The sequence below is a fragment of the Macaca fascicularis genome, chromosome 1 (genome assembly GCF_037993035.2).
Source record: "Macaca fascicularis isolate 582-1 chromosome 1, T2T-MFA8v1.1".
Taxonomy (NCBI): domain Eukaryota; kingdom Metazoa; phylum Chordata; class Mammalia; order Primates; family Cercopithecidae; genus Macaca; species Macaca fascicularis.
This window is the reverse complement of record NC_088375.1, coordinates 123193758-123199058: the sequence shown is the minus strand read 5'-3', so window position 1 is coordinate 123199058 and position 5301 is coordinate 123193758. Positions and strand designations below refer to the sequence as shown.

At 40.4% G+C, this 5301-nt stretch overlaps 1 protein-coding gene across 34 annotated transcripts in view; it reads left to right on the top strand.

Annotated features, from left to right (window-relative positions):
• CEPT1 (choline/ethanolamine phosphotransferase 1) overlaps window positions 1–5301 on the top strand; it is a 46481-nt gene that overhangs the window by 686 nt on the left and 40494 nt on the right. For 10 of the 34 annotated variants that reach the window (XR_012416502.1, XR_012416530.1, XR_012416504.1 and 7 more), the window contains exon 1: window positions 88–148. The exons of 5 other annotated variants lie outside the window; for them this stretch is intronic. The gene's annotated coding sequence lies outside the window, so the exon portion shown is untranslated. Of the gene's footprint in view, window positions 1–87; window positions 422–5301 lie in introns of those variants that run through there. 19 more of the 34 variants (XR_012416532.1, XR_012416505.1, XR_012416515.1 and 16 more) reach the window with 3 other exon arrangements.

Below are 5301 nucleotides of genomic sequence, written 5' to 3'. Positions count from 1 at the left end.
GAGGAGCGCGCTTACGGCGCTGCTCTTTCAAACCTTGTTTCCCTTTACGGCAATCGCGAAAGTGTCGTGAACGTGCTGCCGCCGATCAGTCATCCAGTCGGCTGGAGTCGGAGGTGGTATCTGTAGGGGTGTGCTTGTTGGGGTCAGGGTAAGGCTGCGGGACGCGGTCACTGGGCGTGAAGGATTTGAAGGGCGTTGTAGGGGCCGGTGGAGAAAGGACTGGATGCTCTGGGGCGGGTCATTAGGATATAGCTGTGTATGGACTCGCGCGAGGCGAACGCCGTCCTTCCTGGCGCAGGGTGGCCTCGCGCGCGGGGTTGTGGGGAGGCGAGGGGCGACTGCCCCCTTGCTCCTCTGTAGAGACATTGGGGTGGCGGAGCGCCGGCGCGGGAGCCGGGGGACTGTTGTGTGAGAGCCAAAGGTAGGGGTGGGAAGAACCATGGAGGGCCAGCGCTGAGCGGGCCGAGGGCTGGGAGCGCTACCCGTGCGGAACGGACCTTGCCTGTCAGGTCCACACCCTCCTGCCCGAATGCTGGCAAGTCCACACACCGTGTGGCATCCTCTGCCGGGTTTGCCTCTCCTTAGGAATGCGGTGCTGATGTTTGTGGCTGGGACTCGATTCTGGTTAGCAACTTTTCTAGAAATTTCAGCCTATATTGATAAGCTGTGAGACTGCTAGCCGGCGCTTATTTCAGCAGTAGTCTTGCAAGGAGAAATAACCAGAAGAGTTGCTGGTGTTTGCCAGTATTCCCAGAAACACTGCATGAATGGGATCTTTACGTTTAGTCGTGTTTAACTTGTTTTCTCCAATTCAGTGCTTGGCATTTTGGTGTCATTTTTGCCATTTTGCATCATTAGTATTAAATATATAATTTTGCTTGAAGTATTTTAGTTCATCAGTAAATCCGTAGTATAATAGTAGGCAAATTCATAGTTGTCTTTCAGCAAATGTTAGTGTCTTGTATATGGACAAAGAATAAAGATGTATTGCCTCCTCGAACTATTAGGAATATGTCCAGTCCGTAGATGTTGAGTTGAACGACTTATAACACAAGTTAGACTTTGGTAAGGGCATTTAGAGCATTACTAAATTAGAGCCATTGCCACTCACATAAAATTCGAGATTGAGGTTCTAAAAGTATTTATTTGCCTATTCGTTTTATGCTGAGAAAAACTAGTTAAAGCCCCCTGCGCAACTTGTCTTTCTAACACTTCTAAGAAATAAATTAGGTAAATCTACCTTGTGTTAATACCAATTACATTTTATTGCACGATTTCTTTGTTTTCTAGGCTGCAGATTTGTTTTTAAAGCTGGCTAAAGGTGCTGATGTCCTTTTTGAGGGTCATGTTGTGCTATTTTTTTAAGAGACTAGAAAAATAATCTATAAAATGCCAAGCTTTTGCTGATGTTTGTGTTGTGTGTGTGTGTTTTTTAAGGGGGAAGAAAGCTATTTCCTCTTTTAAGGAGTGCAAGATTTCACTTCAGCAAAACGCTAGATCTAAATTGTGTTACACAGCCCTGTTTTTGCTTCCGAGTCTGCTGAAAAGGCTTTTGTTTTTGTAAACTTGCTCTATGTATCACTTGTTAAATAATGCTGAACTTAATCCTGTGATCCTATTAGTTTTCTTTTCCTTTTTTTCCCTCCTTTCTTTCCTTGTTCTTTATAATTTGCCCTTCCTTTCTGCTAGTGTTGCCATGAATATTTTTCTTTAGCCAATTACCTGTGAAAAGACTGTAAACATACTGCTGAATCAGTGCAGATCAAAACTTGGCACCCTTAGACATGGCAGGGATGGACATTCTGGAATTTCACACAACAGGTTGTATATTGTGTAAGCTTACCTTATGCACTGCTCAGGAGTTAAGAGTTTTGTTTTTTGTTTTTTGTTTTTTCAATGTGATACTTGTCAGCGGTTCCCCATGCTAAAGTCCACACAGGAATAATGTAGCCAGTATGCCATTATCCTCAGCTGATATAAATGCAACCGTTGTGCATGATAGACTTTTTTAGTAAAGGTATTGATTAAATATCTCTGATTATACTTTTCTACCTTTTTTGGATTTTCCACATAAATATTTATGCTTGCACAAAGAAAATTCTTTGTCAGACCGTATGTGTTTTCCTAGTTCTCCTCTGGACTTAAAACAGTTTGTTGATAGCATTCATAACTTAGCTGTTTATGAAACCCCACCCTCCCCCTTTTGAGCTTCTTAAATGTATGGAATGGTATATTTCAGTCTTTTTGTTTCCTCAGAGTCTGGAACAACTAAGTGTTTATTAAATACTAGACGAGTAATATTTGTTAATTGTTCAGTAAGTACTGGTTACCTACTAGTAGGGTGTGGTGGCACATGCCCGTAATCCTAGCTACTCTGTGGCTGAGACACAAGAATTGCTTGAACCCAGGAAGAGGAGGTTGCAGTAAGCCAAGATCACGGTACTGCTTCCAGCCTGTGCCACAGAGCGAGATCCTGTCTCAAAAAAATTAAATTAAATTAGATTAAAATAAGTATTGATTATCTACATAGTGCTAAGTATGGTATGAGCTTGTGGGAAAAGAATGTTAACAAGACAGGCTTGGCCCATGCACTTGTGGAGTACACAGAAGTGTGGGAGAAAGACCAAAAAAAAAAAAATCAAACAAAAATAGTTCAAAGTGTGATGAGTGCTTTAAAGGGAGCAGAGCACTGGAGCCAGATTTTAACAGAGGAGGGGAGTTACTGATTACAAGTGAAAAGGCTACAATAGCTATAGGACTGTGACAGTATTATTATGAACTGACTTACAGCGTTACAGCTGATGGGAATTTTATACAGTTTAAGATATTCACTTGTGCTATTATGATATATGAAAACATATCCTCAGTGAACAAATAATTTTGGCTGTGTTCTAAAGTTACAGATTTCTTTATAAGCACATTGGTTGCTTTCCATTACATCCAAGTAAAATCACAACTCTGCATTAATTCTCCAAACTTCATTTTATCTCGTTCTTCCATCTGGTTTACTCCTGTCCATCTGTGGTGATCTCTCTTGTACCTGAGCAAGACAAACTCTTTACTGTAATCTCAGGGTGTGTTCCATTTTCTTGGATTATTCTTCCTCCTGCTCTCCTAAAATGTCTGGCTCCTTCTTTTCCTCTGAGCTTGGTATAAAAGCTACTTGAAGACTTCACCCTATTTAAAATGTGTACCCCCAGCTATTTTCTATCTTGGCACTTGTTTTCCTCATTGTGCCTATCACAGTGTGTAATTTTTTTATTTGCTTGTTTACTAGTTTTTATTTATTTTCCCACTGGACATAGGAGATGGGATCATGTCAGCCTAATTCACTGCATTTATATGTTGGTTGAGTGCATTGGAAACTTGTAATCTATTTTCTTATAAAAACTATTAAGACTGGTGGCTAGGTTTCTGAGCTAGCCAGCAATAATTTTAATTTCTTACTTTTTTTTTTCTTTTTGTTACTTATACTGTGGTAAGAAAAGGACATTTTCTGCTCATCCTTTTGGTCATAGGCCTGACTCCATATAAAAATTACAGCTGGCTAGAAAATCTTTTGGGTTTTTTTGTTTGTTTTTGAGACATGATTTTGCTGTTGCCCAGGCTGCAGTACAGTGGCATGATCATGGCTCACTGCAGCCTCAACCCCCAGGGGTCAAGCAATCCTCCCAACTCAGCCTCCCAAGTAGCTGGGACTGCAGGCACAGGCCAGCATGCCAAGCTAATTTTTTTGTGTAGAAGTGGTTTTGCCATGTTTCCCAGGCAGGTCTTAAACTCCTGAGCTCAGGTGATCCACCTGCCTCAACCTACCGGAGTGCTGGGATTACAGGCAATGAACCACCGTTCCCAACATAGAATAATTTTTTAATATTCTCCTTCCTTCGTGTATTCCCATCCCACATCCATTTTTCCTTTCTCGCCACATTGTCCTGATCTTCCTATTGTAGCCACCTACCTACCCTATGCAGCTCCATTGAGATACGCTTGCTTTTAATTTGCTAAAATTCAGAAGTTCCTGTTTTTTTCTGTAATGGTTTTCATGGTCAAAGACCCTGGATCTCAGATATGACAGAAGGAAGAGTGGAGATGAACCTGTGGTAGTGACTGCAAACTCTGTATCTGTATGTATGTGTTGAAAGTAAAGTAGCCACCTGTAGGTCAGAGACTACATGTATCTGAATTTATATTTGCAGTGTTGTTGTTAATAGCTTCACAGAGACATTGTTGCTGTAATGTTGGCAAAGAAAACCTTCAAAAACTCATTGCCTCTTTTCATGTATAAATTTATACAGTGGCTAGATCTAGAAAGGTTTGTCAAAATGTAGATTTTTATAAAAGAGAAATAGAAGGTTAAAAAACCATCTAGGTCGCAGAAGGGAAAAACTGAGAGGGAAAGTATCCGTTTATCAACTAGTCCTGCCAAATGTTCAAACTTAAAACCATTAGGATCAGTTGCTTATAGCTATTCAGTGCCAAAAGCAGGCTAGCACTCATCTTTTTTTTTCTTTTTTTTTTTTACAGTAAGAGAATAGAATACTGCAACAGTAAAATACAAATGGAATTGACTAAATTTTTAATTCCCATTTCAAGTGGAATTCCATAAGAGCTATTATTTACCAAATACGAAAATTTATCATTGCTTGACTATAGAAAATTTGGCTACTATGAAGCTAAGTGTATTGGTGGTTATTAATCTTCCATTTGATCTAAAGTGATCTTATCACCAGTTATTTAATATTATATAAACATTACTTTAAAACAGTTTTAATCAGTAACTTTGTGATACAGTTGTGTGAAAGAATTCCTCAAAATGTAAGGAATTAGCTTTGATTTTTCTCCTTGATTTGAAATATTAAGTTTTTGGGTTTTTTTGTTTGTTTGTTTGTTTGTTTTAAGACAAGTCTCACTTTGTCACTCAGGCTGGAATGTAGTGGTGCGATCTCCACTCACTGCAACCTCCACCTCCCGGGGTCAAGCAATTCTCCTGCCTCAGCCTCCTGAGTAGCTGGGATTACAGGTGCCCGCCACCACACCCGGCTAATTTTTGTATTTTTAGTAGAGACGGGATTTCACCATGTTGGCCAGGCTGGTCTTGAACTCCTAACCTCAGGTGATCCGCCTGCCTCAGCCTCCCAAAGTGCTGGGATTACAGGCATGAGCCACCCTGCCCAGCGAAATATTAAATATTTTTATTTCAGGGCACCTCAGTTGGTTAAGTTGTGACACTGATGAGTCTCTTGAGATTTTTGAAAATTTATTTAAGGGCATTAACTTGACTATAGCGACTATTTTCTAAAC